At 43.1% G+C, this 23,296-nt stretch overlaps 1 protein-coding gene across 3 annotated transcripts in view; it reads left to right on the top strand.

Moving 5' to 3' along the window:
- Positions 1 to 5,548: 5,548 nt before the first annotated feature.
- Positions 5,549 to 23,296, top strand: part of ADGRL1 (adhesion G protein-coupled receptor L1) — a 159,288-nt gene continuing 141,540 nt past the window's right edge. For 2 of the 3 annotated variants that reach the window (XM_081943145.1, XM_081943146.1), the window contains exon 1: positions 5,551 to 6,521. The gene's annotated coding sequence lies outside the window, so the exon portion shown is untranslated. Of the gene's footprint in view, positions 6,522 to 23,296 lie in introns of all 3 variants that reach the window. The other variant, XM_081943144.1, reaches the window with a different exon arrangement.

The following is a 23,296-nucleotide window of genomic DNA, read 5'->3' as shown; positions in this document are numbered from 1 at the left end:
GGGAATCAAACATTTGTTATCTCCTCAGACTTCAACTTACTATGTTTTTGTAACTCTGATTCAAAGCTCTCTCCTGTGGAAACTACTTTATTCTTTCCTTAAAAACATGATTAACGTACAGCATTAGAAATATCCTTGCACTGTACTACCAGTTTGGAGTTTGGAAATAGTCCGTGCACATATGGGCATTCTTTTAATGTTCCCCCAAGGTTTAAGAGTAGATCAAATGAGAACCAAATTAGGATTCTGTTTGGAGAATTATTATGGTGAAAAAAAATGTGGTAGCACTTTTTTTGACTAACACATTTTAGTGTAAGCAGCAGTGAAAGCTTATATGCCTTTTAATAAAATGTTTTAGTCAGAAAAGGTGCTACTGGATTCCTGATTGTTTGCCACACCGACTAATATGACTCTCCCCTACAATGTCATGCTACTAGTTAAACCTTGATTTCTTGGAATACTAATATTTTTCAATTCTGCCTCTTAGTCAAGTGACAAAAATGTAATGGCCTTGGAAAAATATGTCCAGATTCGAAAGCACAATTATGATAGCAATATTCCATGCTTGTTTGTCTAAAAAGTTTTTCTATAGCTCCAAGAGGAGTGGACTCTCTGGATCTTCTCAGTCCAAGGGTGAACAGGTTCCCACATGAACATACATTATCTCAATGACAAATAATTCCAGGTTGGCAAAATTCTAAAACCTACTTCAAAACTGTAGTTTCTCTAAGTCATAGTTCTCCAAATATGAGCGTATACAAAGAAAGATATAATTCAAATAGAGAATCAGAGACGTGTCCTTAGAGAATGATTTGTTCTCCTTGAAGAAGACAAAGCTTTAAGCTTTAATATAAGATTTTAAAAAAAGAGAGACTGAAGTATAGCTTTCTTTATTAGACATATTTCACTTATGAAACTTGTATACAATAGCTAGATTTGAGTTAATGATGTCTGCTGTATTACAGAACAGAAATTCCCCAGTTCTTTATCACTTATCTTTTTAGTCACTATAATAAGAAGTAGGTGGAAGATCTCCCATATAACTCCATTTGATTGTCCATTTATTCAAAAGACACTTTCAAGATAGATTGAAGTCCCATATAAATTGGTCCACGCTTCAGAAAATTGACTGTTTTTTTATTTGATAGAGTATCCAGGATGGTTAAGAGAATGGCTATATTTCTTTTTAGGATCTTTTGGTCTCATGTGAAGATTTAGTTTACTAAATACTATGTTTTGTATTGTTTACCTTTATATTACATTATAAGTGTTATTATTCATTGTACAGCTTTATTAATATGTTTTAATTAGGATATGTGTAAGAATGGAGAAGATAATCAGTCTTTGTGAGGGTTTGTAGACAAATAAATAAATAAATGTCTTTGTTTCCTTGCTTGCTTGCTTGCCTGACTTTTTTCTTCCCAGCTTTCTAATCATACAGCACACCAAACATGGGGAACTGCTTTAGATATCAACTCCTGTGAACCACAATCAGTCTATATAGTCTATAGAACTATAGTCTAACAACTGGAAAAAGTATGTCCTTTATCATGTTGTACTAAATGTACCTGCAAACACCACTTATTTAACGTATACAGCAGATGATCAGAAAATGATTTTGATAAGTCTCTTTACACTATTTGTTCCAACAAAATAATTTTAAGTCCTTAACCTAGCATTGGCTGGGTTTACGGACATGCAACCACAACCTAGCAGACTATATTGTAGCCTAAAGATATTGTGTGAATTCAGTTCAGGTGGATGATTTATGGTTCAATGTATTCTGTGAATCTGGTATCACTTTACCCATGAGTTAGGATTGTATGCAGACATATTCAATAGCGAGTCTCTGTGAGGGACTAGAGATCAGTAACTTCATTCTATCAATGGTTGTTCTCAAAATTTCTAGAGCCAAAGAAAAAAAATCTCAGGAAGCATAGCTGAGAAAAATGTCTTCTAGGCAAACATCTTTAGATATAACAGATAATTGATTGTGTCCATCCAACATGCTTACCCATAACTAACCCAATCATGGTTTATTCAAAAACTCTATTTTATTCCCACAGTATACTGAGTAATTAGCAGCTTCCTTAAATAAAAACGATTACAACCACTGAATAACTAACCAACCACATGGCAAGAATTGCACAACACATAATTTGTAAAATATGGCTAGGTAGTTTCTGTTTCAGTGTGTCCTACAACAAAAGCTAATGGGACTGGTTTTTTTTTTAATGCAGCTGCAGTGATAATCAGGTTTAGTATTTCTTAGTTTTACCGTGAGAGTAGCAATGTATAACGGCAGATACTATCCTCACAGCACACATAAGAGGTTGCAACTCTCCTGTTCACAGAGGTTTTAGAAGCAGAGGACCCCTCTTATCTTGTCAATTGGGATCAACAATGCACACCAGATGGCACTAAAGGTGCCATGATCTTAAAGTCTGTGTTGCATGAATTCATATGCAGTGTCTATTTTAAATAATTCAGTATGCCAGGGATATTAGAGAGTTTTATTTCCTAGCTGCTGTGTTGAGAGGACAGCCTTAAATCCTATCTCCTCATATCAATAAATGTAATAGAAATTTATAAACCACTTCTGTACATTGGCATCATTTTATTCCCATTTTATAGATCTTAGGATAAGGCGGTTGTTTGGTGTTTTGTGCAAACTCAAGCAATGAATTCAGTAAACCGTTTTGAAGTAAACCATGGAGTTGGTAAGTTGTGCAAAAATAGCCTGTGTTTTGAATTTGGTGTTTAATCATGGAAGATACAATTTAACACAATTCTATTACAAGACTTATCTTATATGAGCCATTCAATGGAACAGAGATAACTTTCCAGATGCCGCTAAACTACACCTCCCAGCGTTCTTCATCTTAGATACATCTGAAGAGGAGTTTTTGTTCAGCTGCAGTTTTGATTTGCGCTGTCTGTGAAATACAAATGAAGACTTGATTCAGATTCCCCCCCCCCATTTAATGAACTGATATCACAAAAATTATTGCTCCACCAGCAAACATCTCTAGATTTGTTTATTTCTTCCAATTGCTTGTGATAAACCCTCATTTGTATGGTTTGAATTAATCTGGCATGTGTGTTTTGACACAAGAGATGGATAGTGAATTTCTAATACTGTGACTTGAAAATATGTCAATATCTTCAAAAAATATAGGAATTTGCCACCTGTCAGATCAGACCATAGAGACATTTATTTTATTGCCATCCCTTCTATATGACAAGATATTTCTGGCAGGGGTCTTTCCCAACACTTGCTGCTGTTAGATCCTTTTTATCTGGAGATGCCACACCTCCTCAAGCTTTCACTACCCCCACATCTGGTCGGCTCGAAGGTCCAGGGGTTTTCCTCTATTTGTTTAGGAATCAGATCTGCTTTGTTTCAGGAATGACCTGCAAAACATGCCTACATGCACTTGCATTATCCTAAATTTCCAGATGTCACACTAGCCCACCATTTACCTGTCAATGTTGTGGGATTGAGTCTTTCACAGGTCAGTATGATCAGCATCACTGAAAACTGGATGGTTCTATTTGCTAGTACTGACAGTTAACCACAATATTTGTCTTTATAGGACAAACCTATCATGTTTTTTATAGATAACTCAGATTTCTGGAATTGAACTGTATCCCATGTAATAAACACACCAATGGATTAAATTGTGGTTGCTTAGTTTGTATATAAAGTTGTGCAATGAAGGGTAAAAATTCCCAATGACCTAATTTATAGCATGGAGACCACATAATCTGCTTGAGTCAGTTTATATGAGCAATGCTAGGGACAAAATACAATATTTCCCCTCCCCTCAAAGAAGGTTCAAATAATCTTTGAATAGTTGTATAACTAACGCTGACCAGTAGTGATGTCATATGCCAATCATCTTATTTTTTATCTCATGGGCTAGATTTTCTGGTTACATGCATACTGATAATACACAATTAATAAAATGGAAGTTGTCATGAATCAGCTTTTGTGATTATGTTTATCTAGTTTCCATCTGAAAATACAAATGCCAATTTAAAATAACTTGTAAGTCAGCCTCTACAAATACATAAGAAAGCTGTAAAGAAGGCTTACTTGAATCCACGAATCTTGGTAGTTTGGAGATCTTGGCTCAGGTATTTGCTTTATTCTTTCAATTCTCCCCTTTGATGCTGGAATTAAGAACTGATTCTAAAGCTCTATAGTTCCCATACAAGGATATGGGTACCATGAGCCCATAATCCACCTGTTTCATCAGAAGTAAGTAGAAAAGTATAGATAAAGGTGGCTGCTGGTGGTGAAAGTTTGGGGAGTACATGTCTTGTTTTGAAAGAGTGTTCTTTTTTACTCTTTCAGCAACCCTAATCAACCAAAATTGTTACCATGCAACACTGAAACATAAACAGTCAGATTTGGGCCTGCAATCTACTCGAATTTCTTGCTGAGTACATTGAAAATGCCTAACCAGATTCTCCAGCCAGGGTGTCTGTAGGGCGTAGTCAAAGCAGTCAAGATGGTGTGATGATCTAATGAAAACTCTGCCTGCGACACCCATTAAAAAATGAGTCAAGCTTTACCCCATTGCAGACACTGTATTGATTATTATTTTTAAAACCATACCCTGGAATGCCTTCTACGTCTAGTCAGGTGTTACCTATCCCTTGTGAGCATTTACCCGAATTGATTCCTCCCTGAAAATACATTTATATCCCTGGTTCCCATTTTTTCATAAGACTGGAAACTACCCAACAGTTGGGAGTCTATGGAGATTCTCAGTCATCCAGGTCATGGCTGTCCCAAAGGTGCTTTTTCAAGAGGCAATTGGGACTTTCTGGTTGGAAATTAAGCAAACACTTAGGAATTAAGTGGGAATTAGGAATCTGAAAAGCAGCTATTTGAAGGCTAGATGGAGAAATATGTTTCCTATAAGTCCCCTCATATCTGTGCACCTTTTTCTTCACTATACTATGATACCTGATGTTTTATAGTGCAGTTCTTCCTCCTCCTGTTATCAATCCTCCAAAACCTTACATAAGGTCCTGCCTAATACCCACCTGCAGCTTCATCTGAAACATTCCCTTGCTCCCCATTTTATTCAAGTCCTTCAACTCAAGCTTCCTTACACGTCTGCAGTGCAGATCCATCCAAGATATTCCTTCTTCCCAGACTAAATTTCTCTCTTCCCCGCTCCCTTTTGAAGCTCCGTCCCGCGTTTTCTTTCCTACGCGGATGTAATTGTCAACGCCTCCCGGGTGTATCCGTCACTTCTGGAATCCGCTCCGATTTTTCCCTCCCGCCTTCCTACCCCCGAATAGCACTGGCTGGCTCGCCGTTGCCTCCCGGTCCTCGGGGAGCAGAGAGCGAACCGTTCGCTTCTCCGTCAAGCACCCCGGCTAGTAGTTCCCGAGCTCTGTGGCTGAGGTGCTCGCGCAGGGGCTCGAGAGGGATCCGCTCGCTGCCGTCCATCGCCTCCGGCCTAGGAACCCCCCCTCCGCTCCCTCTTTCTCCCCCACCCTTTCAGTCACCTTCCTTTTTTTTTTTTTTTGCATCCACTTCCCCCTCTCGCCTTGCCCGAGCGGGTCCGCCGGGAGGGGGCGTCCACCGCAAGAAGAGAAAGCGGGGAAGAGCGCGTTTTTGCCTGGGGGAAGGCAGCGGGGCAGCTGGAGCGCTCGCTCCACGGGGAGACACAGGGGGGGGGGGGAGGCCAGAGCTGTGCCCGGCCGCCTTACAGCCCCAAGCCCCCCTTCCTCCTCCCCATATCTCCTGGCGGTGGGGTTGCTGGTGGGGAGCGCGCGCGTGCTTGTCTGTGTGCACCGCGGCGGGGGAGCAGAGCAGAGACAGGCAGGCAGACGGAGCCCCCACCCCGCCGCCGTCGCCCTGCGCTCGCGCGAGTGAGTGTGTGTGACGGGGGGAGGTGGATCTTGGTCGGTTTGCCTCCGCCGGCTTCAAAATGCCCAGACTGCTTCGTACGGATGGCTATATTTCAAGATTCCCTTTGGCAAAGCTAGGCGAGGGGCATCGCCTTGTGGAGGCGTCCGCCAGTGACATCTCCTCGGTGGAAGGAGGGCTTTGATTTGGTCCTTCTCTTCCTCCCTCCTCCCCCCCTCTTCCTCCCATCTGCTATTTTTCCGAGGGGGCGGCTGCAAACAAACAACAACATTAAAAAAATAGGGATATAGTCGATTGATAAGAGACGCCCCCTTCTCTTTCTTTTTCTTTCTTGCCCGCCCCATTTAACTCGCCGGCCCACCGGGGCCAAAAACAATCCGAAATCCGGACGCGTCGTTCTCAGTGTGTGTGTGTGTGTGTGCGCTCGCCCTCCCTCCCTCCCTCCCCCCCCCCAGCTTCTCTGAAATTGACGCCCCAAGGGGGAGCGATCGGAAGAAGATCGAGATCACGCATCCGATTGCCTCGTGTTTCCTAATATCTGCGGGGGGCTCGAGCCCTGCCATTCCGGAGGCAGGGATGGATTAGAGACCTCTGAATGGAGGAACCCGAGAGGACTGGATCGCAGAAGGTAAGGAGAGGGGGGCTCGCTTTCGCGGGGGTGTATGTGTGTGGGGGGGAGGGTTGGGGGTGTTTGCTCGCGGGGTTGGTGTGTTGGTGGGAATTGAACGGCGCGCTCTCGCTCTCCCGATCCCCTCCCATTCATCAGTGACTCTATTGGCCTCGGACACCTGGAGAAATCGGATAGATGGCGAGTCTATTTGCAAGAGGGCGCTGGTAGTGTTTGGCAAGATGATGATGGTGGTGGTGGTGGTGGTGATTGTTATTATGGGGGAGAAAATGGGATATTACCGGCATCGATACCTGAGCTTTCTTCTTGCTCTCTCTGCCGCCCCCCCCACCCCTCCCCCCTTTGGACCTGGTTGTTTGATAAGCGTCTCTCATGAACTGGCTTGCTTTGCGCCGTGAGACTTGAAGGGGTGGGTGGGTTGCTGACTGAACTATGAAGCTGGGAGGAAGGGACCATTTCCTCCCACCTTCCTTCTACTTCACCTCCCCCCCCCCTTCGTTTTCTCTGGAGATTTGCGATCTAGTCGGGGGGAGGGGTTGCAAGTGAGGGTCCTTTTCGCCTACGGGTGAGGCGGACGCCTATCTTCCGTGATGCCCAAGACAAAGCCCTCTGCAAAAAAAAAAAAATTGTTTTAAAAAATGATCCTGCTCCTCGTCGCCGGTACTGCGGTATTTCCTCCCCCTCGATTTTGTATATATGTTGGGGAGGGGGGAGGAAAGGAAATTGCCGTCAAAATACCGTAATGCACAAAGAGGAGGGTAGGGCAGTTTCTGGCGATCTTTTTTTCCTCTAGTCTTATTCTTCTCTTCCCCGCAGCCCGTCTCTGGGCTCATTTTGCTGCAGGAGGGGGGGGGGGGAAAGGGGACCCGGAACCTGGTTTAGCATCGCGGCAACGGTCCGTTTGTTGTAATTATCCCCCGCCCCAAATTTCTCTGATACGTGTCTATATGCAACAACCAGGTTTTGAAGGAAGGAGGGGGTGGCGAGCATACAAGCGCGCGCGACTCCCCCCCCCCCCAAGTACAGTTTCAAGATGGGGAGGAGGAGGAGGATGCAGGCAGAATGGTTAATTGAGAATGCCGGGAGGGGGAGGGGAATGGGTTTGTTGTGATGGGTCTGGAGCTGTGCCATCCACTCCCCTCGGTGCCTACCCCACCCTCAATACATTTCTCTAGGGGTAAGTGGATGTGTGCCCCTTACTTCACCTTAGGCCAGGCCTTCCCTAAGCAGCTCCCTTATGGCCGCCAAAGGGTCCCTGGAGATGAAAATATGGCTGTGAATCTAATCCCGTAGCAGTGGGGCCTGATCTTGATCTGTCCACAGAAAGGTTTTCAGTGAATGGTGGATGTGAGTGCCACACGCGTGCGCACACACACACACATACATTTTGGTATCTTGTATAATATCTCCTGATTGTCTCTGCCCCATAAGAAAGGAAGGCTGGCAAAGAATCAGGGGGCAGGTGGGCTGTCTGGAAGAAACTTGGATTGAAATTATTGCATCCACTCAAGTCTATTCTCCCCCATCCCCCTCTCCTCAATTAGCTGACAACCATGATTATTAGACTTGCACTTGATTTTAGGATGGGAGTGGAGATGGGATCAAACTACCTCTGCCCCCCCCCACTTTCCCCCATCATTATTCCCAAAATTAGGTTGATAGAAACGGTAGATTGATTGCTGCAACACAGTTTGATTTAAAATTCTTTGCAGGGGCTGAGAGATAGAAGGAGGGGGGATAGATTCAGTTTTACGGTGCTCTGAGTTCCCTAATTTGGTGAATATAGTCTGTGTAGTTGTAATTTTTTTAAGTGTTGGAAAATGAAATGACTGGAAAAAGGGGCTGTATGAGTTTCTATGTTTAGGAGGGATTAGCTAGAATGATTGGTAAATGTTAAGGGGGAATACAAATGTCAATAAACTGAAAGAAATGTAGATAAGAGGGGAAACAGAAGCTCAGAAAAAGTAATGGTTAGAAATCAAGCTGCCTTCCCCTCCCTCTCCAAATTTATTATGCATAAACCTCTCTCTCAGTTTCCTCTGGTAGGTTTCTGCTTTTGGTGGCAATTGAATAATCTCCCCCCCCTCCCCAACTTGTGAACCATAAATGCCTTTTCTCAGCATTGGCTTGCTTGGCAAAGGTGAGGAAACTGAAAGATGTTAAACAATAGTTCTTTGGGAAATATTTAATATATATTAAAAGGGAAAGTTGGCACCAAGAAGCAGAAGCTGGCTTTGCTTTTTCTGAAATCTCCAAGTTGGGGAGATAAGATAAAAGGGATAAGAAGAACATCTTCTGTTAAATATCTTCAATTCTCCCTTGAATCCTCTCTAAAGAACCCTGATGCCCCTGCTTGCTCCTATTGCTTAGAAGAGTCATGAAAGATAAGGTAGAACATCTTTACCAGCTTTTTGATATATCAGATCGTATCCAGTACCCACCTACCCATCTAGGTTTGAGGGAGTGTTGTCTTGAAAAGTGGGGCACCAGTCCATTCCTGTTGGAGCATTTTTGCAAGGTGTGTGTGTGTGGGGGGGGGGGAGAAGGCAGAGGCAAGCCAGTGTGGCTTTAACAGCTTCAGAGAATCTCTGCAGCAGCAAAACTAAAGGCAGGATACTATAAACAATGATAATTGAAACCTATTCTTTTTTTCTACAACAAGAATAACAATGGTTTTATGGTCTCAGTGCTGAGACAGGAATATCATCTGTTTAATAGGATTACAAAGATTTTTGGGGAACAAACCTTCCGGGATCCATTACTATTGAATCTACTGCTACTGAATACTGTTGCCTTTGGATCCGCCGTTCAGTTTAATAACTGGGTGCCCAGGAAGTTCTTCTCTGAAAATTGGATGCGTTTCACACAATTGTGGTTATTCAGAATTAACATCACACTGCTCAAACAGTGTTCATTAATTACAACCATGAATTCCGTGCAATTTTGTTGAAAAGAACACACAATCTTTCATGTTAAATCTTTCGGGTAAACCACAGCAGTAAAATGTGGGATTGGGACACTCTGGATGTGTTTGTACCAGCTAAAAAAATGCAGCCATTCCTTCCTCAGTGAATTAACTCATGGTTCCATTCCAGTACCATGCAATGATAAAGGCAGAATCTGATAGTTTTTTCAGTTCAGGGATATGTGGAGTGTGTGTGTGTGTACATACACATACACAGCATATAAACATACACATATACATATACATATACATTACACACACACACACACACACACACACACAAACACAATCTTCCTCCAAACAAGTGCATCTGCTTTCTTATTTTTCCACACCTCCAGATTTGTTACACCTATGGAACATTTACGGCATAAGCAAGCTTAGGAGTTTTGGAAGCAATTCCTAGGAGTTTTGTGCAAATGGATCAAGACCCCTGGCTTGGTTTCATTTTCCATGAATCAATAAAGATGGATTTCCTGGTGGATGGATGTAAATTGGCATTATTCTCTTTGAACGCAGGGGCGCTATGCTGCTTAACACCAGCTAGAAGTATGCAGCCTTTTGCCAAACACATTTGTGCTGTGGCTCTTGTGGTACATTCACATTCTGTGGCAGATTCTTCACTTATATGAGCCTATGACGTTTGCCTGGAGCTGGGATCCCCCCCCTTTTTTTTAAGAAACCTGTCTTCTGAAATTGACCAGCAACAGGAAAAAAAATACCTGTGAGCAAAAAGCTTTTCAATCACATCTAAATCAACACCTTTCAGCATAGAGGCAACTTTGCTTTAGACATATCAGCAGCTCCTAAGTTCAGGGGTTGTCTTGGTTGTCTGTATCCATGTCCATTTGTACCCAGAACCACTAACGACTGGAAAAATTCTTTCTTATGCTTGATCATGTGGGATCCAGATTTCAACAGAATTCAGCCACTTGCAAGCTATTGAGTGCTTTCCAAAGGAAACGGGAAGGCAGTTGGGTACCTAACTAAGGACTTGTGATGCAAGCTAACCACTAGGTTTGACTGGGGGAACATTTTAAAATATATTCTCCCTCTCTCCCTCTCCCTCTCTCTCTCCCCTCCCTCCGTGTGTGTGTGTGTGTGTGTGTGTGTGTGTGTGAGAGAGAGAGAGAGAGAGAGAGACCTCTTATTTTATATATACAGGATTTGTTTAAAAAATCTGTATTTAAGAAGTCAAGAAATAAATACAGTATCTCAAACTGTGTTACCTGTTCCTTCTTTGAGGGAGGGGATGCGTATATCCCTAGAGGCTCCCTGTGTAGTGCTGAATATATTAGTGTTCTGTCATCTGTTCTCTGAACATCCATCTCTGCCCGTATGGTGAATGCAACCCTATTCTCTTATACATAATTATGCCTGTGTATTCTCACATGTACACATACTTTCTCTTTTGTTATATTATCTTCTTTGATGGGATGCCCAGTCTTAGTAACTCTGTAGGGATTTTAAACAATATGTTGAGGATGATTAGGGGAGGGCAGTCAGCTGGACGCTGTTTGAGGTGAAGCAGATTCTTAGTTTCTTTTCTATTGCTTTTATTCCCTTTATCATTTTAAGCATTGTGCTAATGAACACTGTGCCTGTCTCCCATACCAGAATCCTTCAATGGAGCCAGTGTCATTATTAGAAAACTGCCGCAACCCCAGTTTTGTCTAGTGGTTAAGGCAACGGGCTAGAAAGTGGGAGACCATGAGTTTTAGTCTCATGAAAGCCAGCTGGGTGGCCTTGGGCCAGTCGCTTTCTCTCTCTTAACTCAGCTCAACTCAGCTCAACTCACAGAGTTGTCATTGTGATGAAAATAGAAGGAGGATTGTGTACTGGATATGTTTGCCACCTTGAGTTATTTGTAAAAATGAATAAAGGTTGCATACAAACAAATAAATCTGGAAGAAACAACATTGAAATCTTTCAAAACCACATTAAGAATAGCCAGGATCCATTGTTTTGATTTCCAACAATACCCGTAGAGGTACTTCAGTGAAGGCAGTATGGAAAATGGTGGTTAAACTTACAATTTAGACTATCACTGTCTCTTCATAGCTGATGATACCTATGAGTTGCTTATTACTAAGCCAGGGAAACCAGGTTAGCCGTTTCTGGTAGGAGACAGGGTCTGTCTGAGAGTTCCTTCTGTCCAGGACCTTCTCAAACCTCATGCTGTTTTTCTTTTCCAGAATTTAGTCATGTTTTCTTGTGTGCACATGCTGAAAAGCTATCACCTTTCACTATAAAATGCTTAGGCAGTGTCAAATTTCCATGGAGGATTTTTACTTTTCATAGAAAGGGTATAATTCTTTCCTGATTGATATTCAAGCCCTCCTAAGGGACTACTAAATTACCTAGAAAGTTGATTAGAACCAAGGCTGTCTAAATTTCAGGCATACTCTGAGCTGGTGTGATAAATCATCCAACCATAGAATTTTGGCATCTTGACATGCCCCTTTGACCATTGTATTATTTGCAGTAATAGTTCTAAGTACTATAAAACATTACAGGCGTAACTTGGAGATATACCAGATCACTGCGATAAACTGAATATCACAAAAAAGCAACTCACACAAATTGTTGGATTTCCCAATGCATGTAAAAGTTATGTTTACATTATACTGCAGTCTATTAAAGTGCACAATAGCATTATATCTTTAAAAAAAACCCAATGTGCTTAATTAAAAAATATTTTATTGCTAAAAGTACTAATCATCATCTGAGCCTTTAGCAAATCGTTATCTTTTTGCTAGTGGAGGCCTTGTTTAAAAAAATACAATATCGGTGCAGTGTGGTAAAGCAAAGTGCAATAAAACAAGGTATGCCTGCACATTGAATTTATGTTCTTCATTGAGAAGTCCCTTCTGCTTGTTCTCATTTTACATCTTTAAAATGTTGTACCTGTGTATGAGCTAAGTTGTCCATCTTTGTGCTTGATCCATGAAAATTCAGGCTTTATCCTGACAGCCTGCATCTCTTCTATGCTTGCTGCCTTTAATCTTCTCTAGCCCTATGCTTAGTCTTCTGCTTCTTGAAACCTTGGTAGCACCCTCTTAAATTCTTGCAGATTGGGAAAGTGGAAACACTTATCCATTGTATTGGCTTTGAGAACATCAGAACATTCCTAAGCAATCACTATAATATCCTCCCATCCATGATGTCTACTACCACTAACCTATCAGCTGGTTGGTGCTGATAAGAGTTGTAATCCAAGGTTCTCAGCCACCCTTCTGTGGCTTATCTGTATCCTCACTGGATATTCCACCAATTACTGATCAATGATTTTTTTTAAATTTAATGTTTGCATCTTGCCATATTGGTACTTCTAATACCAGATGTATCCCGAGTGCAAGATTATTGAGCTTAATAAGGCTTTGATATGACTTTCAGTCCTATGTAAGAACTTTAACTTTTGCAACATCAGTGCAGACTTATATAGACTGGAATCATAATATCCCCTTTTTGGTCTATGTATATAAAAACACCCTTGATTAGCAAACTATATTGTTGTAAGTCATATACCTCATTTGCTAACTGCTAACTCACGTACATTGTCAATTAGTCAACTATACCTATTCCACACTCTGTGCATCTCTTCGGGTAAACCATAAAATTATTTCAAATCAAATGATTATTTTTTAACAAGAGGATGGTTATTACTCTAAGAAGAAGGAGAAAATAAACTTATCAGTGTTTGTTTGCATGTGGTGAACTGTCATGCATGCAAAATTAAAATGGCTTCTTGTCTGGTGTTTAGAAGCACACCTAGTTCAGCACAGTTAAAATTGAAGTTGTGCAGACTCTAATGATAAGTGATTGATAGAATATTGGTGAAAACTGAATAGAAAGCAAGTCTTGAATACCCAAGATCTGGATTCGGAATCTGAGGGAAACTTTATTTAAGGGGAAGAGAGTTGTAAAAGATTCCCCAAGAGCAAAACTGGAATCTATATTTATTTATGTTACTGGAACCCCAAAGAATCCTGAAAAACATATATTTTAAAAAAGGGGTTCAAAAGGATAGACTTTTGACAATTAAGAGCAGGATGCTTTCAAGTCCATGACAAAAAATCACTTATGGCTTTCTCCCAGGCTTTCTGTTTCAGAAGCCTAATTTAAGATATGTGTAAAGAAAACCTCTTTGCTGTTAATGTATGACAATTGGAAATCAGAAACTCTTGCAAATTGCTTAGAGCTAGGAGTAGATTTACAATCAGTTTATGGTTGTCCCTGTCCCAGAAACTAGGGGAAAAAATGAAGCATTCATCTTGAGAGAAGTGGGATTATGGAATAATGGAAGGTGAACTCTACTCCAAAGGTACATCCAAAGGTAATTCTTTTAGACTATTTGGCAAGTGTAAGTAGTAGACGGTCCCAAAATTCATGGCCTGACTTAGGCTATTTCTAGCACACTGAATGTCATGGTTAAAGACCCAAGGCCTGAGGCTGTTGTTATGCAATGCGAGGTCCGTTGTTAACAAGGCCCCCCTCATTCACGATCTAATTTTAGAGGGGGAGCCGGACCTCGCGGGAATAACGGAGACCTGGTTGGGCCACGAGGGAGGTCTTCCCCTCGTGGAAATGTGCCCACCAGGCTACCGAGCATTTCACCAGCCCCGGGCCCAGGGAAGGGGCGGTGGGGTGGCAGTAATTATTCGGGAGGACTTAGAGCCGAGGGAGTCTACTGTGCCACAGACGTCCGGATGTGAATCCCTTGTTGTGAAATGGGGCCCTGGGAGACAGTTGGGCCTGCTGATAGTATACCTGGCTCCTTGCTATACATCAGCGGCCCTGCCCGAACTCCTCGAGCTGATCGCATCGGTGACGGTTGAGACCCCCAAACTTTTAGTGATGGGGGATTTTAACCTGCCATCGATGGGAGAAGCATCAGAGGGGGTTCGGGAGTTCATGGCTTCCATGACAGCCATGGACCTGACTCAAATGATTCAGGGCCCGACACATGAGGGAGGACACACTCTGGACCTTGTTTTTGTCTCTGGCCAGTGGCTGAGTGATCTGGGAGGAGGGGACTTAACCATCACTCCCCTGTCATGGTCAGATCACTCACTCCTTCGTCTTGACTTCCCTGGTGCTACCTCCCGCTGCGGGGAGGCGGAACCGGAAAGTACCAGATGGTTCCGCCCCAGGCGCCTGATGGAACCTGATAGGTTCCAGATGGAGCTTGGGCCACCTCCTGTAACCTTGACCCGCCCCCGGGTAGAGGACCTGGTGGTTGCGTGGAATAATGCGACTACCGGGGCCTTGAACCGGGTGGCGCCTTTGCGGCCTCTCCGGCGGCAACGATCCACCCTGGCCCCTTGGTTTACCGAGGAACTAAGGGTGATGAAATGCCGCAAGAGACGTCTAGAGAGTCGTTGGAGATCCTCTCACTCCGAATTTGATCGAACACAGGCACGAGCCCATTTAAGGACGTACCTTGTGGCATTGAGAGTGGCCAAACGCCAATATTGTGCCACTCTCATTGCATCCGCGGAGAACCGCCCTGCCGCCCTGTTTCGGGTGTCCCGCTCCCTCTTGTTTCAGAGGCCGCGGGAGGCCCCTCTACAGGGCAGGGCAGAGGAATTTGGTAAATATCTGCAGGATAAAATCGCTCAAATCCGGAGGGATTGGGTCCCTGTCAGTGGTCCAATGGAGACGTCCATGGCGAGTCTTGAGGAATCGATCTGGGAGGAGTTTGACTTGGTTGCCATCGAGGATTTGGACAGAATGCGTGGACGACTGCGACCCACCACATGTTTATTGGACCCGTGCCCCTCCTGGCTTGTACTGGCATCCTGGGAGGTTACACGAGACTGGCTCCTGGGCCTAGTGAATGCTTCGTTGAGCGAGGGGTCTCTCCTGGCCGCCTTGAAAGAGGCGGTGGTGAGACCCTTGCTCAAGAAGCCTTCCCTGGACCCTTTGGAGCTGGCCAATTATCGTCCTGTCTCCAACCTTCCCTTTTTGGCGAAGGTTGTAGAGAGTGTGGTGGCCTACCAGTTTCCACGTCATCTGGAGGAAAATGATTATCTAGACCCGCGCCAGTCCGGCTTCCGCCCCGGTCACAGCACGGAGACGGCCTTGGTCGCGTTGGTGGATGATCTCTGGAGGGCCAGAGATAGAGGTTGTTCCTCTATCCTGGTCCTATTAGACCTCTCGGCGGCTTTTGATACCATCGACCATGGTATCCTGCTGCGCCGGCTGGAGGGGTTGGGGGTCCGGGGCACCGTTTTGCGGTGGTTCAGCTCCTACCTTTCTGGCCGGACGCAGCGTGTGTTGGCAGGAGAAGAGAGGTCGACCCTACGCCCCCTTACTTGTGGGGTGCCACAGGGGTCGGTCCTCTCGCCACTCCTGTTCAACACATATATGAAGCCGCTGGGTGAGATCATCCGTGGTTTCGGGGTGGGATACCATCTGTACGCTGATGATACTCAGCTGTACTTTTCTACCCCGAACCACCCCAACGAGGCCATCGAAGTGATGTCCCGGTGTCTGGAAGCCGTACGGATCTGGATGGATGACAACCGACTCAAGCTCAACCCCTCCAAGACGGAGTGGCTGTGGGTACCAGCTCCCCGGTTCAGTCAATTAACTCCATCATTGGCCATTGGGGGCATTCAACTTGCCCCCGTGGAGCGGGTGCGCAATTTGGGCGTCCTCCTGGATGCCCGGCTGTCCATGGATGACCATGTGACAGCCGTGGCAAAGGGGGCGTTCCACCAGGTTCGCCTGGTGCGCCAATTGCGCCCCCTACTGGACCGGGACGCCTTACGCACAGTCACTCATGCGCTGGTGACGTCTCGCTTGAACTACTGTAATGCTCTCTACATGGGGCTTCCCTTGAAATGCACCCGGAGGCTACAGTTGGTCCAGAACGCAGCCGCGCGGGTAATTATGGGGAGTACTAGGTACTCCCATGTGACACCATTCCTGCGCGAGCTGCACTGGCTTCCTGTGGTCTATCGGGTGCGTTTCAAGGTTTTGATAACAATCTTTAAAGTGCTCCATGGCTCAGGACCTAGTTACTTGCGGGATCATATTCTGCCCCATATATCCCTGCGACCAATCCGCTCGCACAGAGAGGGCCTCCTCCAGGTGCCGTCCACTAGACAGTGTCAGGGGGCGGCGCCTAGGAGTAGAGCCTTCTCTGTGGCGGGCCCAGCCCTGTGGAATGACCTCCCTCCGGATATTAGGAATACCTCTGACCTCCGCTCCTTTCGTATTAAGCTTAAGACCCACCTATTCCAAGTAGCTGGCCTGGCTCAACTTTGATCTAACCATATCGCTCCTGACGGGTTTTTAATTGGGTATTTTAATTATATTTAATTATTTAGGGGTTTTTTAAATCACTGTATTCTAATTGTTTTTTATTCATCAGCCGACCTCCTCCTTGTGTATGTCTCGGTATATGTCTCTGTTATATGTTTGTTTTGTCCACATATTTATTTCATATGTTTCATTGTACGCCGCCCCGAGTCCTTCGGGAGAGGGTGCGGCTAAGAAATAAATATTTATTTATTTTATTATTATTATTATTAAAATATCCTTGTTGTAAGAAATGCCAAGCCATATTCTGACTTCCCTTGAGAATGGGTTAGGTTTTTGTTTACCGATAGACAGAATAAAAGAGTCCATTATGAGTGAGGCTAATTAACAATGATATCTCCACACTTGTGAATGTAGATCATGAACTATATTCATTTAGGCACCTTGCTTGATATGCATAAACTCACACCGCTTTCTCAATAATTGTTATTCCCATTAACCCTTGGGGCTTTGTGTTTCCATTAGTTTTGGCCCCTGATTTTTAAAAGTGAAAGCTCCCACTCCTAGTGCTCTGATATTGTTCCACATTTTGATTCTTTTTCATATCTCAAGACCCCAACCTTAATTCTCACCCTGTAGAAGATCTTACGGTTCTCCACAGTGACACTGTACTATGAGATTCCTTTTAGTCCTAATTCTTCTTATCCTATTAGCTATTGCTTCTGTTTCAGTAGTACAAAAAGTGCTTTATATAGAGGCAACCCACTGAGGTAGGCGAGGTCCTTCTCCTGCACACTCTAGCAGCTGACAAAAATATGTCTCGGCATTTACATTATTTTCCACTTCTCATCCTTTTTGTATCCTCAGCTGTGTAGTTTTGCATGGTATTTCATCAATTGATCAAGTTGGCTGCCAAAGCATAGTGTGGAGGGAAGATTGAGACTTGCTCCTATCTTTTATACAGTGGCAGTCCTGGCTAATGGGGAAGTCATGGCGGTAATTTTGTTTCTGGAAGATCTTCTTGGAACTTGAGTTTGGGGTGATAATAAGAATAAAAAGATAGGTTTTCTCTCCCTATTGAGTTGAAGCATTACCCACTCATCTTTGAGTCAACGTACACCCTGAGAAATGCTGCCCATAACATTTATTATACCCATTGCCAATCCCTGCCCTGCCTATTGCATTGGTTTTGCGTCAATGCCAAACAATGTCCTCATGGTGGAATGTGGCACTTATTATGGGCAAGTGATTTGGTTTTCTCTTCTTGGTTTTGCTGCCATCCTTTTTCAACACATCACCAGCTAATGAGGAAAACCACCAACTAACATTGCAGTAGGAACCGAGAGGCATTTCTCAACTTAAATGAATATGAAGCAAATGTATTATGCCCCACATTTTGGGAGCTATAGATTTTGTAACTGCTTAGATGGTCCTGGAGTTCAGGAAATGCGAAGCCAACCAGCTGATTGAGAACCACTCTCTTACTTCACCGGAAGTGAGGCCGGAAGTGAGAGGGAAAGAAATGATTGAAGGTGTCAGATACAGGAGACCTGGCAGGTCAGCCACAAAAATTTTCTGAATAGTATAATGAAGAAAAATGGGGCTGCTGCATCTGGAGGTAAAAGGTATATCAGTTAAAGCAGATTAGAACAAACACTGCCTCCCTTCTTCCTCTAACTAAATAGCAGAGTTGCGGCTCTTCTCTCCTTTATCCTGTCAGATACCTGGAGAGAAGTTGGTGTAAAAAAAGAAGAGAGAAGTAGTGAGATGAGGGACAGCTTGATGTTATTGCCGGGAGATGTTAGAACAAGGGGAAAAATACTAATTTTGGATCAATAGAGCTAGGGGCAATGAAAAGTTGTCTCAGTTAAAGGCTAAGAACAAGATAAGGGCAATGCTGGGAGAAAATTGGTGTTATCAGGACATGATTGCATCTTGATTAAGTGCAAATGGGGAGAGAGCCTATTATATGAGGACTGTTCCCCATCTGAAACTAAATTATAAAGCAGAGGAATTTGCTCGGTGACTCTTTTATAGGAACAGGCAGTTTTATTTTTCTGAAATTGCTAAATGTCCACTACAATGTAAGATTTTAATCCACTTTTAGAGTCTGGGTATCTTTTTTAAAAAAAATAGCCTCTTCTGCTGATCACATTAAGTGTAGCTGGTTGCATTTGTTTCTCCAAAATAAAACTGAGCAGTGTTCATCAGCAATTTCTTTTAATACTGAAAACAGGTACTTGCCAGAGCTCTTCATGCATAAGTATTGAAAGTAAAAAAATGTGAAAGACAGAAGATAATAGGAAGAATAAACCCATGTCCTAATTTTTGCCTCCCACTCTCTCCTCTTACCCATATCTGTAGCTTATTTATTTTGTATTTGTTTCATGTGGGTGGAGTGGTGGGTGGATATATAAACTGTTCCTTTGTAGAAAGTTTTGTGCTTCTGATCCAGTATGAATTCTGCTTGGAGTTATTCATTCTTTTAGGGGAGATTCTGGTTTATTGCAACAACCTTTCTTAGAGAAGTCGCACAATTCAATATGTCCTTTCCATTTTTGCTTCAAGAAGAATTTGATCTTGATGCATGTACAAAGTTGGCACTGTGGATGTGAATCGTCTCCATACACAATACATTTTCTCTTATAAAAATTGCTCAGTGTATTTTAATATATAAATAATAAAAAGTAGACATAACATCTGTGCCCCTCTGTCCCACTGTTAGGGGGCTGTGTGGGGAGAAAATGTTGCCAATTTGACTTTTCATGCTTACCTTGAAGAAGGGGGTGCCAGAGAGAGGGGCATGGAGAGTTCTGATCCATAGAGTAACTGAGGGTCGGACACAACCAGTGGTGGGATTCAGCCGGTTTGCACCACTTTGGGAGAACCAGTTGTGAACTTTCTGAGCAGTTTGGTGAACTGGTTGTTGGAAGAAATCATTAGGGCAGAGAACTGGTTGTTAAATTATTTGAATCCCACCACTGTACACAACTGAATGGCTGATGACGACACATACATTGTTCTAAATATATAAATCAAGACCAAGATAGATGTTAGCTGCATTGGCAGTTATATGCTCAACATGACTGTTATTTCTGCAGAAACACGAAATGGTTATTTTCCATTCACATTAAACAACATACATCTTTTTCCCACTCCCCTTTTTCTACCTTCCTTCCAGTCCACTCTCTCTTTTTCTTAGCACTTTCCCCACCCAGAGTTCCCATTCAGTTTTCCGATAAGGCAGCAGTTAATTGATAAATGGACAGTGATGTGACTGTGTGGTAAATGGTGACAGCCAAGTTGGGGAGAAGCATTCTAGGTTAATCGGATCAAGGACCTGGAGTGTTTGGGGAAAAGTTCAAACCAAGCTTTTGTCCAAAGCAACACATTCCTGCAGGGGGAAAGAGGAGAGGTCTTTCTTTGCTGAAATTCCTGCTTGGAAATTTTGATGATGATGAAGAAGAAAATGATATAGGGCTCAAAAGCCAACTTTATACCTCTTTGACAAATAGCAATTCAGTTAAATAGTTCTTCAGAGCTTAATCCAGGAACTGGCAAACTGGTGATCCCAAGCTGTTTCAGATTTCAACTCTCATTACCTCCAGCTAGCATGATAATCAGTAAATGGTTGTGGGAAGAGTAGTTTAAAATATCTTCCTCTGAGTTCTTTTTCAGGAAATGAAAGTGGTGGGCTTTGAGAGGGGATGGGCCCATTATGTTCAAAGCTGCTTTTCCGTAAAACATTCTTGCTTCTTCCGATACTTGGTACCATAGGGGATCTTGAATAGGGCCCAGGATCCTTGACATTCAGCTCCATTGCTCTACAGTCAATGGAATAGAGCTTCTTACATTTGTTTCATTCCGCTCTTACGTGTGATACTATGAGGGTCATTGACTGAAAACTGTAAAGCCAAACTGTAAACATTGACTAAGTGTTCCCAGGAATGGTCCCTGCAGGAGCTATGGAGATTAATGAGCATTAATTATCTCCTGGCTGCCTGTCACCAGGGGATCTCAACACACCTTGCAGACGGGACTGAATAGGCTCAGAGAGACAGAGAAGAGGAACTTTATTAAAGCTTTGTTTTAATAACCCCCTTCTATCTCCTAACCTTCTCTCAGAAGAGGCTTGGCTTTCAGGAAAACTCAGCCTTTTTTCAATGTATTGCCTATCTTATTTATGGCAGTAGCTCTAGTTTACCATAACTGTTCTTACTTTTTAATTAGTAATGCCACTTTCCATATTGAATTTTTCTTAGGCACACTGTTTGGATTATACCATGTGATAATTATATTTAAGCACAGTACGCCATCCATATCTTCCAGAACAACTGGTTTGTCCTAACATAGTTGCATGGAAAGAAACTTGAATGATACATTTTAGTGCAAGCTATCTGACACAAAAAGTGTAAAATGCTGCACAGCAATCTATTTTGGCAATCAATATCAATTATTAGTCTGACAGGAAGAGAAGGGGAGATATTTTTATGCAGAAGGACACAGCTTTGATCCAAGGCATCTCTAGTCCAAAGATCAAATAGTAGGTAATGAGAAAAGGCTGGGTCTCAGAGCTTGGAAATCCATGGACTGAATTCACAGATGATCATCCTCTGGGTATTCACTCTCACTTTACTGAAATGTATTTATTTTAAAATTCCTTAATTTAATTTTTAAAAATGTGAAGGTAACTTTAACTGAAGCATTGGTCTCAAATGTAAATGGATACAACAGTGACTGTGGGTCAGAGGTGGTATTCAGCCAGTTCTGAAAGGTTCTGGAGAACCGGTAGTGGAAATTTTGAGTAGTTCGACCCCTGCCGCCTCCCAGCTGATCTTCTTTTGTTGCCCTGAACAGGAGAACGGAGCTGGAAAGCAGGTTAGTGGGGTGGGGTGGAGAGGGAATGGGGATTTTGCGGTAACCTTCCCCCAGGAGTGAGGAGGGAATGGGGATTTTGCAGTATCCTTCCCTTGCCACACTCACCAAGCCATGCTCACAGCACCAGTAGTAAAAAAAAATTGAATCCCACCACTGTTGTGGGCCCTAGATATTTGCAGCCCAGTGCTTGAATTGCATTCTGATAAAGTTTTGCAACTTGCTACACATTCCAGGGTTAGCATTTTCTGAGACTTCTGCTAAATAGATTTGCTGTCAAAATTCAAAATATTCTTCCTGACCCTAAATGATAGAGATATCTCCATTAAAACATATTGCGGTTACAGTTTAGGTGTATGACTCCAACCACTGTGATTTGTAAATCATGGTTTAAGTCTTAGTATCATGCTCAAATGTGGCAACCCTGCAAACTCCTAAAATGATAATGTATACCATGCCACAAATAATATGATTTCACTTAGGATCGGGCGAGAAATAAATAGAGCATTTGGCTTGAGATACATAACTTTCTGCATACTTACTTTTTGGAGCTAGTCTTAGTTTTATCAGTCCTATAGGTAATTTGTTCATCTTTAATTTTTTTCATAAAAATCCCTGCCTTAAGATAGAGAGTTAAACTTCAGAATGTACATCAAGTCACTCATATAAAATATGTGGTCAAGCAATTACTGCTAAAATATATACATTTGCTGGGATCATGAACAAGTCATAGCAGATACCGTAAGTCATTCTGAACTATTAAATAAAAAAAATATTTTTGGGGGGGGGGGCTGCTGTATAACACCGAGTCTCCTAAATATGTAGTCACATCTCACTGAAAGACACATACGTGCATACTATTTTCTGAAAGGAAACTCCCACACATGGGCTCCTACCCTTCACTTGCTACCCTATGGATGAATTGTGTGATTACAAGAACAGCTGATAGAGTAGCAACGGAATTGGAGATGGCTACTAGTCATGATCACTCAGAGTTCAAAAGATTAAGAGCTTAATTGCATGGCAGGATGTGACATTATGTCTTGCTGCTGGGTGACGGAATAATAATAATTCCATTTTCTTCCCCAAGATACTTTCTTGCTTTTAGCAAGCACTGGTGGCTACCTCTTCTTTCACAAAGGGAATGCAGGGGTTGAGTAAGCATACAAATGAAAAAGCCTTAGAAAGCCAGGGGGTGATGGTAGTGCAAGAGGTGGAGCTACTACATCCCCCTGACTTTGCCTGGTGTCCAAACAGCAGGAAGAAGGTGGGGATACAGCAATATATGCATGACTGCATGCATACACAGAACAAAACCAGCTTGTTATAAGCCTACCACCAGCAGTCTCCCCTTCCTCCTCAATGTAGTGCCATGGTGTGCTGACTCCCTCAATTTGGGAGCAAGGCATCGCTTGAGGAATCAGTTCTTTTCTAGTCCATAATATGAATACCATAAATAGGGCGTGAGCATAATGGCATGTTCCCACCTGTGTTTCCTAGCAAAACGGTACTGAGGAATATGTATGTGTCTTCATGTCAGTCTCGATTCCTGTTAAAGTGACTGGACAAGTCACTGCAGCTTTTGGGACAAGATTGGGGAAATGGTTTGCCCTTGCCTCGGTCTTAGGGCTGAGAGAGAGGGACTGGCCCAAGGCTACCCAGGTGGCAT

Source organism: Natrix helvetica, assembly GCF_964273705.1.
Source record: "Natrix helvetica genome assembly, chromosome: 1".
Taxonomy (NCBI): domain Eukaryota; kingdom Metazoa; phylum Chordata; class Lepidosauria; order Squamata; family Natricidae; genus Natrix; species Natrix helvetica.
The sequence above is the reverse complement of the archived record's forward strand: the minus strand, read 5'-3'. Positions and strand labels throughout refer to the sequence as shown.